The sequence below is a fragment of the Botryllus schlosseri genome, chromosome 2, assembly GCF_051294905.1.
Source record: "Botryllus schlosseri isolate E-star chromosome 2, Bs_hap1, whole genome shotgun sequence".
In the NCBI taxonomy this organism is placed as follows: domain Eukaryota; kingdom Metazoa; phylum Chordata; class Ascidiacea; order Stolidobranchia; family Styelidae; genus Botryllus; species Botryllus schlosseri.
In genome coordinates this window covers 34419399-34431850 of record NC_137237.1, presented here as the reverse complement: position 1 = coordinate 34431850, position 12452 = coordinate 34419399, and the positions used below count along the sequence as shown (strand labels likewise).

The 12452-nt window shown below is 38.6% G+C and overlaps 1 protein-coding gene and 2 long non-coding RNA genes across 3 annotated transcripts in view; 2 read left to right on the top strand and 1 right to left on the bottom strand.

Annotated features, from left to right (window-relative positions):
* Positions 1-12452, top strand: part of LOC145458918 (uncharacterized) — a 462825-nt gene that overhangs the window by 295040 nt on the left and 155333 nt on the right. The gene's annotated exons all lie outside the window — the stretch shown is intronic.
* Positions 1-12452, bottom strand: part of LOC145458912 (uncharacterized) — a 482198-nt gene that overhangs the window by 323633 nt on the left and 146113 nt on the right. The gene's annotated exons all lie outside the window — the stretch shown is intronic.
* LOC145458768 (uncharacterized) overlaps positions 1-12452 on the top strand; it is a 211314-nt gene that overhangs the window by 181098 nt on the left and 17764 nt on the right. The window lies entirely within an intron of this gene.

The window sequence follows — 12452 nt, the reverse complement described above, 5'->3', positions numbered from 1 at the left end:
ATTGTTTAGATCGCATAATTCAAAACAATTTGCTGAGCTCTATTTACTATGATGAAACTGTCATATTGGCGACTATATCCAGCCTGGCAATGCACACATGAGCCCCAAAACCGCTGCATAAATTTTATTGGCCGTTACTTTCTGGGAAATATATTTGGTGATTCTATATATATTTCACCCCAATCTCGGACGGAAATTCTGCACTCTCCGCGAAAACATCCTCACAATTTATCCGTCTTTTTCTGTCTCATTCTATTTTTGCGAATGTATAATACTTGTAAATAGCGAAAAATAAGTAAGTTACAAAATATGATGAAGTAGTATTAGAAGTAACGGAAAACTAGATTTAGGCTATTCGAGTAAGTACTGCAAGTAGGTGAAAACTACTTGAGTAATCCAAAGAAATGGAAGTACTTCGCTAGTTACCACTTCTGTCTGCCCTTTCATCTAGTCAGCAATTGCAATGACGTTGTCCAGTTTCGCAGTTGCTCATAAAACCATATAGGCTACAGGTCTCTGTCATATATAAGCGTCTATAAGTCGATATAATGATACTAGAATATCTAAAACTATATTGTGCTGTAGACCAAATCAATCCTGCCGCACCCCGACATTTAGTGACCTCCGTTCCGGGAGAGTTGCTGGGAAGTATTGAATTCAAAGTTTTGCTGATACACTGTACACAGAAGAGTGCGTCGTACCGCCGAATCGTAGCGCGTATCAGGTATCACTGTAGATCGTTGTTATTTTTAAAATATGAGCTGCGTCGCTTGAGTGGGTTTAAATACTTGCCATTGGAATTTTACCGAATACAAAATAGAACTCTTCACGTTTGTCAAATCCTTCGCACTTCTATGAACGTTAACCGTTACTACGCCACAATTGAAATCGCCTTTGAGTCGATGGTTATCGTTTGTGAACCGAATTTAAGCACAATTTTGTAATTTTTGTAACACGACAGGATAGCGTGTCTGTAATACAATATTTATTCTTGAATTTCCACAGCGTGAATCGGTCGCTTCACTGCGTGATAATTCGTGCCAAAGAGTGTTCCTCTCCTATAAATAGGTAGGGATTGATTGAGCAACCAATGGTGCATAACATGTTTGAATTTGAAGAGCTTCTTGGAGGTACAGAACTTCAATATACAATTAAATAGTATATTCATATTGAAATGAACTCGAATATTTTCGGCTGACACTCGTCAGGGGTAATCGTCAGCAACTAGTAGAGAATTGGAAAGAACATTGTATATCAACAATCGTATCACAAAATATGACGTCACCAGCATGAAATTTCGAATGAGAGAGCGTTCAATGTACTATTTTTAGGTGGTACACGAACTCCTTTTGTTGACAGAGTTTTGGTTGGTGTATTTTGATAAAAGTTGATTCCAAGGCACACAAATGGAATTGTGAACGGCCTCGCCCTACGATTCGAAATCGGTCGTCTCGATAATTATTCGCACAAATCGGATTATCCAACAGATGTTTGCCGATGGCAGAATTAATGGCCTTTGATCGATCAGCATCAATCTTAAGTGGATGAGTTAAGGGTGAGCTTTTCATTGAGCGTGACGCACGTGTTCTGATAAATTTTGTGATACGATTGTTGATATACAATGTTCTTTCCAATTCTCTACTAGTTGCTGACGATTACCCCTGGCGAGTATCAGCCGAAAATATTCGGGTTCATTTCAATATGAATATACTATTTAATGTTTGAATTTGTTTCACACTGATTACGCTATTGGAAATTGGCATCCTTCACCACGATAACTTCTCCGTCTGATAGTTCTTGAATGTGAAATGTCAACTTGTAAGGCAAACGTGTGCGAGGTTGTGGTTGTTTGTGGTATTCATGGTGTTTGATTATTAAAATGGTAATTTACTCCTGGCCGATGGTCCGTATTTTTGATTCCGTAACTGCCGACATGTAGCACGCCCCACTTCTAGTACTTTTGAGACACCGCTCACGCGGATGAGATGACGGAGATGTGCCTACGTCTGAGATGGTTCGTAAGCTTGATTACGTCGTCTGGCGTCTTCAAGTAAGTTTAGTAGATCCAATGAATCGAAATCCAGGACACAAAAGGATTCATATCGTCTTGTTCGACCTGGCCTTGCTAAATAATAATATTTACACTTAATTAGCTAGTGCGCACCGATGTCTACCATTCAGCGCAGTTGGTCAAGCGCCAGAATCACTACACTCTGCCCAGATGTCAGTGGTTCGAATCCCGGTTCGGACACAAATTCTATGTGTCGGAGGTTTCTCTGGGCGGCTAATCGCTGACCTGACTGCCGTAGCAGCGTTTCCAAAGCCCCGAGTGAAGGTGAGTCTAAGGCAGCAAATCTCAAGCTATGGGCGCATGAAAAACGACAGATACCGATGATGAAAGAGAGCGAGCATAGACGTCGTCCGAAACATCACAAAGGGCTGAATTACTGAAATCATTGTCGTGGCAGAAATGACCAAGGGCGGGCGACATACGGCCCGCGGGCCGGATCCGGCCGCGCAGGGATTTTGACCGGCCCGCAGAGAGTTTCTATCGTGAAAGTGAAATTCAAATCTGAAAGTACAATATTGAAATGAACCCATTTATTTTCAGCAAACAGTAGAGAATTGGAAAGAACATTGTTTATTAACATCGTAGAAAACGCGCATCACGCTCGGTGAAAAGCTCGGTGAAGCTAAAGTTTGGTGCTGAACGATCAACGGCCAGAAACTATGCCATTGGCAAACATTTGTTTGATAATCCCGCTCGTGCAAAAAATTATCCAGACGACAGATTTCGCGTCATCGGAAGGGGCCGCTCACACTTTCATCCGTGTGCATGCCTTGGAGTGGAACTTTATCAAAATACATCAGCAGAAAGAGTTTGTGTAAAATCTTTAAATTGTACATCGAACGCTCTCTTATTTTACATTACATTCCAAGCAGGTGACGTCATATTTTGTGATACGATTGCTAATATACAATGTTCTCTCCAATTCTCTACTAGTTGCTGACGATTACCCCGAATATAAATATACTGTTCAATATACAATTCAATTATATATTGAAGTTCTGTACCTCCGAGAAGCACTTTAATCTGAAAGCATCGACAAATTTCATGCGTCACAGAATGAATCCAAGTTTGCCAACCTGGGAAATACGGACATGGAACTACTTGCTCTGTTCGGGTGTACCTGTACTCTGTACATATATTTTCGACCGTGAACATTACCGAGACAAGGCTACGTTCCAATATAACTGATGTTAACGTGCAGGCTTTACTAAGGGTTTTTACATACAACATGTAACCAGCATTCAAAGACATTGTTGACAACTCTGACCAGCCACAGATGTCCGATTGACTTCAACAGCTACTGTTCAGGGATGGTGTGAACGTGAGGTTCACGTTCGCGTTCTGTGTGTGAACCTCAGAAAAATAAAGGTTCACGTTTACAAACGAACCTTTGTATAGGTTCTGTACTACGAACCTTTTCCATATATTACAATTTTCACTTCATTATAACATGTTTGATTGAAATTTATTGCATTTCAACTGCGGTCCACTATATGAATGGCGCTGGCAGCATAAAAAATTAACAGTAAACTAACGGGCACATTGACGATCTCAAATATTTTACTTGCTTTGCTACAATGGTTTGCTCGAAAATTTAGTGATTATCTGCTGTGAGCTTGACCCGCAATCACACAACATCTAGGGCGAACTACACCACATGGAGGTAGTCAGCGAATGATGTTTATTCAACCAATCAATGAAGTTGATATCGTTGTCTGATGTAACAAATCTAGCACGCGTACAAGGTACATCTTCATTTCATATGTTTATTGTATCACAAAAACCAAATCCGTGTGATTGGTGTGTTGACTACTGCTGTATAACTTGTTGGTGGGGTAACATCGGTAGCAACTATAGAAACCCGTTTTACACTCTACTCAATATCGACGTACCAATACTAATACGCCGAATGCATTGTCCGGTCTGGCCTAGGCCGTTAAGGCGTAAGCTTATATTCCGTTGCAAGTCCTCGTCGAAATTGTTAGGAGTTACTGATTTTGTGGGTTAATATTATATCATATGATTGCCCCAGTTGATACATTCGGCGACGTTTAAAACGTCAATATGTACTTCAGCATTGTGGCATTATGTGGCCCAAGTTGGCGCTAGGTATCGTGTTCATTAATATAGGCCAGGGGTCGGCAACCTTTTGCTAGTCGCGGCCAGATTTCGGGTGTACAACTTTTTGGCGGGCCGGAATTTTTCTTAGTACTTTATTTTACGCTCACTTCGGTGTATTATCCTACATTGCTGCAATCTCAATCATACCAATCAGAAGACACATGTATTTACACTTCAACAACACAGAATAAATGTGACAATTGACGCAGCTTGCTTGTGAAAGGTTTTCAACTTCTGGTAATAAGTCAGATGAAACAATAATCAGACCCTATTCAAAATGGACGTCCGAAATACGTGATCTTAGCTTGCTCTTCGTGAATTTCATTGTTCAAAACTATTGGTCACATGCGTACGTGCTTCCAAAAATCGATGCAATTTCTTTTGCATTGTTGGTCAAGCTGGGATAAAGACCAATTTCAAGAACGTACTCTTACGTTGCGTCCCAATGCCAATCTCCATAACAATGAAAAATTCGGGGCTGATTGTGGGAGTTCCAGGGCCACGAGCGGAATAAAATTTATATTGTCGTAATCAGTGCAGAGTCAGCTTTCGATTGATACCCGTTTTACCAAATTTAATGCTCAACAAGCTGGTCAAAATTGACAGTCAAATTGCCTGTAGCCAAATGGAAATTATGACGTGATACAATTTCACTGAGGTGTGAGATTTGCCTGTGTCGACACCATATAGGACACTATCAGTGGTGGCTTTTGGGGTAGGCGAGGTAGGCGGTCGCCTAGGGCCCCCCCTGGTTGATTTACGCGCTTTCGAGACCCCCCCCCCCCTCCTCGGTTTACGCGCTTTTTCCAACTATTTCTCCGGTTTACGAGCTTTTTTTTTAAGTATTACCATTTTCTGAATAACCGCGGAATCCTTGTATCCATAAAGAATATGGTAGTGTACCGTAAAGACAGGTCAATCATCAAATCTCATTTTTTAGTAATCATTTTACGAATAACCACAAAAATCCATGCGCCAATTTCGAATATGGTACCGTAAGCAGTAGTCGATCATTAAATTTCTGCGCTAGTTGCAAGAGCTCACTTTGATGTGATGATCTCTATCTATTTTGCCTTTAGCTAAAGGGCCCCCCTCCTACATATACGCAAATGTTATCATTTTGCAAATAACTGAAAATACATGTACCCATGTAGAATGTAATACCGCACACAGAAGTCAATCATTAAATTACTGCACCTGCTAAAAGCTTACTTTGATTTTATGAGGGGGGCCCCTTCTTCATTTACGCGATTTTTGGTTATCATTTTACGAATAACCGTGAAAATACATGTACCCATGTAGCATATCGTACCGTAAACAGTAGTCGATCATTGAATTTCTGCATCCGCTTAAAGAGCTTACTTCGATTTTATTAGCCCCCCCCCCTACATTTATGCGAATTTTAGTTATCATTTTGCGAATAACCGTGAAAACGTATGTACCGATGTAGAATATGGTACCGTAAACAGTCGATCATTAAATTTCTGCATCTGCTAAAAGAGCTTACTTTGATTTTATGAGCCCCCCCCCCCTTACATTTATGCGAATTTTAGTTGTCATTTTACGAGTAACCGTGAAAATATATGTACCCATGTAGAATATGGTACCATAAACAGTAGTCGATCATTAAATTTTTGCACCTGCTAATAGAGCTTACTTTGATTTTATGAGCCCCCCTCCATTTATGCCAATTTTAGTTTATCATTTTGCGAATAACCGTGAAAATACATGTAGGCCTACCCATGTAGAATATTGTCTTGTAAACGGTGTTCGATAATTGAATTTCTGTGCTTGTTAAAAGAGCCTACTTTGATCTGCATCAAAATTACCGGCTATGATAATGTCTGTGGTTCGACGGTTAACTCCCCGATGTTTGTATACCAACACATTGCATGCAATGTCACACACCTCCATTTACGCGTATACTGGTGTGGGCAAACAAGCGCGACGTATGTCTTGATGGTATTTTTTCGTGGAAACACAGGGTGTAACATGTTTACTTTGAATAGTGTTCGTTGGTTTATCGATTCAGGGTAGATATCCGGATCCGGTTACGTACTTTATCAGGGTTTCCGATTTCAAACTGACTGTCGAGACATACATTGACCAACAAAGACACAATATAGTAAACATATGGGAGAAAACTCGACCCGGAATTGTTATCGTGATGGGTGACATAAATCCAACCGTTTTCCGAACAACGTTATCCACGTACCAACCATCGTCGAGGAGGTGTTTATTCAGACATTTTGACTCTGGAAAATCCAAAGCACGAACCCGGACATCACAGACATGTCGAAATCTATTGTCCAATTTCCAAAACATACACATCGATGTACAACAGCACATTGCAGGTGGGTAACTGAGGATTTTGATGGGATGCATCAGACCAAGTGAATATGCGATTACACAAATGTATGGAGTTGTTGTTGGTGTATATTTTGTCGCTACCCGTTGTAACAATATATAAAAATATCAAATTGCCCGGTGTGGTTGTCAGTTTTCAAAACGAAAATGGTATTGTTACCCAGGGAAAAGATAGATTTCCAAGTGAAAACGGTATTGGTACTCAGGTAAATGATAGTTTTCCAAACGAAAAGGGTTTGTTACCCAGGGAGAAAATATATTTCTAAAAGAAAATGATTAGTTACTCTAGGTAAAAGTATTTTTCCAAGTGAAAATGGTTTGTTACACTGGGTAAACGCCGGATCTCCAAAGGAAAATTATATTTTTACTCAGGTAAACGACGACCCACCAAGTGAAAATGGTTTGTTGCTCAGGGAAAAAATATATTTCCAAGTTAAAAAGGTTTGTTACCCAGAGAAAAAATATATTTCCAAGTGAAAAAGGTTTGTTGTTCAGGGAAAAAATATATTTCCAAGTGAAAAAGGTTTGTTACCCGGTGAAAAAATATATTTCCAAGTGAAAAAGGTTTGTAACCCAGGGAAAAAATAGATTTCCAAAGGAAAAGGGGTTTGTTACTCTAGGAAACGATAGACCCTCAAGTGAAAATGTATTGTTACACTGGGTAAACGATAAATCTCCAAAGTACAATGGTATTTTTTGCTCTGGTAACGCCTGACCTCCAGGTGAAAATGGTAATTTTACTTGGGTAGGTATCGTATGTTTAGTGTCGTTGGTATTGTTAAACGTTGTCGCCAGTAGCCGTTGGTATACTATTACGAGTGTGAAAAGGATTTGCACTCCCTGTGCATAGTATCGCGATAGTGAACATATTTTTCGCGTGACGAAACAAGATCGCTGTTTAAATGTTAATGCATACATTTCGATTACCGAGTTGTTGTACAATAGAGATTACTCTACATTAGAACACGCTGTGTGCTTCGATTAAAACCACAAGACTACATGTAAATATATTCGCACAACTCGATGATGTTGATATAGTGTTACTAAAATTAATTATTATCTATTTACACAACATAAAAATAACAATTCATGTCGCAGTAAGTTTCTTGAAATCGTGCTTGATGAAAACGAATGGTGACAAGTATGCTTTTGTGTTTGAGTGAAAAATAATTATTTAGAGTAGTGACAGTTTGTGACCACTGACCAGCGAATGCAAATCGACCATGATATTACAATATACGCTTTCGTCAACATAACGACTTGGCGTAGAAACACTTTCACGTTTTTTCAATAACTGGATTCTCGAGACTTGTTACTTGAACGATGTATCGTTGGTGTGCAAACTATAACGACCATTTTGTATGATAGTATGTTTTAGTTGTATTGTTGTGAGGACAACCATGTGATGACTCAGCACTTTTCGTTAGCAAAGTAAATTATTTTGTGCATTAGATTTGTGGAAAGTAAGTCGAATACAGACTCTTTTGTGGAAGTAACTGTATTACTGTGATATCATCGGTAGGCCTCTCTCAAGCAGTCACCGTGGTTTTGTTTTTGAAATATGTCGCGATATCGATATAATATTTTCTAAAAGTCAAACTCGGGTGGATATCACGAATGTGTAGGACTCACGGTATACATTGTACACATACAACTTTGAAGAGCTTCTTGGAGGTGCAAAACTTCAATATACAATTGAATGGTATATTCATACAACTATGTTACAAGAACTATATGATATTTCTGTAAGTACTATAGCTGTGTACTGGATTATTTGAATATTTAGATGCGCGACTGTTCGTGTAAAAACGATGTCAAACGTTTTGTAGAGTCTGACCAACCATTCCACAGTTTAGTATAGTATGGAATATCAAGAGGGGTCTTTTGTGTGATGTAAATATCTTTCATATTGTGATCTGAAAAAAGTCGCGGGGGGTATCAGTCGTATCATACAAAGTAACTAGTTGACACAAACAACATATTGAATGAAGACTCGTCTGTTGTTTTCATAAGTCAAGAGAGTGAAAATTGTTTTTTGTTACACTAAATTATTTTCCGCTACGCTAGCGTAGTTTGTATCTAGAAAAAACGGTACACACCGACGACGTGATGTTGGCCAATATCGTTATGTAAAGAGTGAGTAAATCCTCTTCCATGTTGATGTGATTCAAGTCGATAGCATATTACACATAACCATCATTCGTATTGTGTGTGATATTGTGAAGATGATACCGCAACAACACAACAAGTAATATTTTGTATCGGGTGTTTGGGCTTTAGGAATAGCGAAGTGTCTGTGATATTTTGGATATGTGTGCTCGGTTGAAACTAGGGTTGTCCTTGGGTCTTGTGTCGGGTAAATCAGAACTATGTCTAGAATTCAAGCACGTCCAAGTAAGTTCTTTAGTGACTATGATTACATCTACTTTGACGAGAGGAAATGGAAAAATTCAAATGGATACTATACTAACGAGCAAAAAGTGCAAAATGGTTTTACCAGATTTAGGTGTAGGATATCTTTTCGTCGATTTCTTTACAATAGCGTGTTTTACAAATATTTCTAGTACACCTAACTATAGGACGCATTTAGCAAACGTCGTACAAATTGTTTATGTGACGGCAACGACTTTGAGTGACTTGGTTTCGATCCCTTTTGTAAAAGATTGTCGGGCAATGGTGTTATACTTTTCTGTAATGGTTGAGGTACGTGAACAAGTTTCCAATCAACTATTAATCGGACGTACGACTTTGGTTTAACAATTCGTAATATGTCTAAAATGCCTGCTGATATCATAAGACAAAAATCGAAATGCATATCAATCAAGACCTTTGCATGCTGTGAGTTTTGTGGTGGCATTTATTTCGCCCGATAGAAATGAACTTGTATCAATAGTAACGCGAAACGTGTTTATCATTTTCGGTGTTGGTTGTGTTCATGATTTCTTTGTCGGTATGCACTCTACAAATAATTTCTGTATACTGAGTTGTGATGCGTTTGGTGAATATCATACAAATAGTTTTGTGGGGGTGGTAATGACTTTCAGCGGTTTGGTTTTATGATTATAATTACTTTAGAATATTCATATGATAATGTATGATCCCTAATTTTGTAGATTTCAGTGTAGCACATATTTTGATTTTATTATCGCTGTGGGTTTTGTCTAGTAGAATAGGTTGCAGCCAGTAATGATATTCCAAATTGCTCTTGTGCTGATCAAGGTTTTAGAGTGTAACCTTGTAATTTTTTACATTTAGCAAGTACAACGACGAGTCACGAATTAACCCTTACGAGGTGGGCGTATCATATATGATATGGCATGTCTCCGACACCGATTTCTCCATGTTGACACGCCCTAGACATCGGGTACTACGTTTTTTGAAAAGCTGAGACTTTTCCGATGTATTTGGTACCTTACTCAAAAATTTTAGTTTGTAAAAATAAACAAAAAATTAAAAATAAAATAAAATATGGCTATCACCTAAAACTTCCGGATATATTCCGAGTGGGAAATATTGTCGGAAAATCTGCCAGAACATCAGAAGTCGACATGTACGGGTTTCTGTGTAAATTTTCACCGTTTCAAACATCAAAACGTTTTCTGGAGAGTTTTCTGAGGGGGATTTGTAAATTTTTGTCACGCTTCAGTGAATTTTAAGATCTAGGTCAAGTTCAAGTGCAAATTCAGTCGGCATATGAGTCATAAAGCGGTTTACTATGCCTGCAAATGGTTGGATATGAGAAAAGAAAGCATATCGCGTTGTTTTATGCCATAAACCGGACTGTAGGGGCCGATTGAGTCTTGATCATGAACTTGACCTTGATGAACACTCACTGACCACGCCCATTTTTAAATTTTATCTGTATTTCCCATTTTTCGATATCTGACGAACCGCGCGGCTTGCAACCATGGTTGACGGCTTGTTTGAAACCAGGCAACAGTGGCTACGCACTGAAGCATCATATTCCTCTCTCTGACGCCATCCTGAGGGTCAGTCTTGAAAATTGAGAGAGAGAGAGATTTATTTGGGGGAAAAGCTTGTTTATTTAAACTTATTAAAAAACCTCAGGCATGTCATGGGGTGTTGATCAAGAGTGGAATCGGTATAGGGCTATACTCCGCCCACTTTTAAACTGGAACGGCCCAGATTCAAGTCCTGGTGGGGTAACGGTGAGAATTTGAAAAGTGAAGGTCAATTCTGCAAAATATGGCCCCACCTCGTAAGGGTTAAGTATTGTTCACCCACTACTACTGGTACTCGATACCTAAAGTGATATTTTCACACTCTGTAAGGTATGGATGTTTCAATTCGCTGTCACAAATTCCGACAATAAATCGTATCAATTGTTGGATTCAATAGTAACGATATTGTGATATACTGACTCTACACTTCAATTACCCGTTGCGAATCGCGATAATAAAGCATTTTGTATCGGGTGTTCAATGTATGAATAATGGAATTATTACATCTTTAGCACCGGTTATCGCAAACGATGGATTTTAATAATTGTACTGGTTGTTGAATGTAATAATACCGATATTGTTGTTTCATCTTTAGTCCTAATTATTGTAAACGATTGCATTTTTAAAGTATTTTCTGTTGTCTGCAATACAACGATTGTTTTGTACCAATCCGGAATAATATCCGAATCAAGAAAATTTCGCGCATGTAAGTCTGGCTTAACAATTTGATGTTTTAATAACCATGATAGTGAAAAGTTTGTTGCTGTCATAATAACCTTTACCAAAACACCGAGTCTAATTACCGTGAATAATTTAATAACCAAGTCATGGTCGAACATTACAAAATATACGTCATATGTCAAATCACTGTGTCAATCCTTATGTTTGCAGTATGATAACTTTCAATGTAACACCGGCGTTTGATCGCAAGAAATGAATTCTTAATTACGTTGGCCAGACTTTCGAATGTCGTATATTCAAAACACATGTTAATCTCAAGTCGCGCGCCAAGTAGTAATTACTTCATCTTACAGTGAATAAAAAGACGGGATATGGATACAACTGAGTTGGTATGTTTGTGGGTTGTAGTGATTACTCGCGTAGTCTTGTCTACTTTTCATCCGGACACTTTTTGTTTTGGTTTGGTGAGGTATTACAAACGGATTGACTTACCAAGGTTTTTGTATTTTACTCTTTTGTGCATGGAAAGATGTTAAAATGTTGAGTTGTCATAGTGATAGTATTTCTGAAACTCTATTTTACAAACGGAAACGGAGTCGTGAATAGAGTTGTCAGTTTCAAGGATTGTTTCAAAGTATAATCTTGAAATGTGACTGGATCAAAGTTGGTAGTCATGATTGTCAATCTATTTCAATTCAGACTATGTCAAAGTCCAAATATTTCATTCTGGATTATCTCAGTTTACCTGTAGTACATCTGGCGAACGGATTTAAAGTAGGTAAATTACTAAACTGATTGAATGTTATCGGGTTAGAGATAGTTGGTATTGATTCTATAAGTGTTAAAACAGCGGTGTGGAATGTGTGAATGATCCGGAAACGGAGTTGAAAGTTGGTCAAGTCAAGTAATATTCAGTTTCAAAAGGTTTACACTCTTAAAAGATTCGAGTTATACCAACAATTGACAATTTGATAGTATTCAAGTCGCCGCCGTTGTGGTTCGGTTATTCCTTACCCTTGTGAGCGATCGTGGGATTTTACAATTATTTCCCACCTATTTGAGTATGCGGTAACCTCACAAAGGATTAGGGTTAGGATGGAAATAAGTGGCAATTTGTTGCTATTCAAGTTACCGACACTGGCGGTTCTGTTAGTCGTTACCTATTAAATCTTACCAGCGAAATCAATTTCTGTGACAAACAGATTACTAAAATTTCACCGCGTGAGCGATCGGTATGGCTATGACACCAA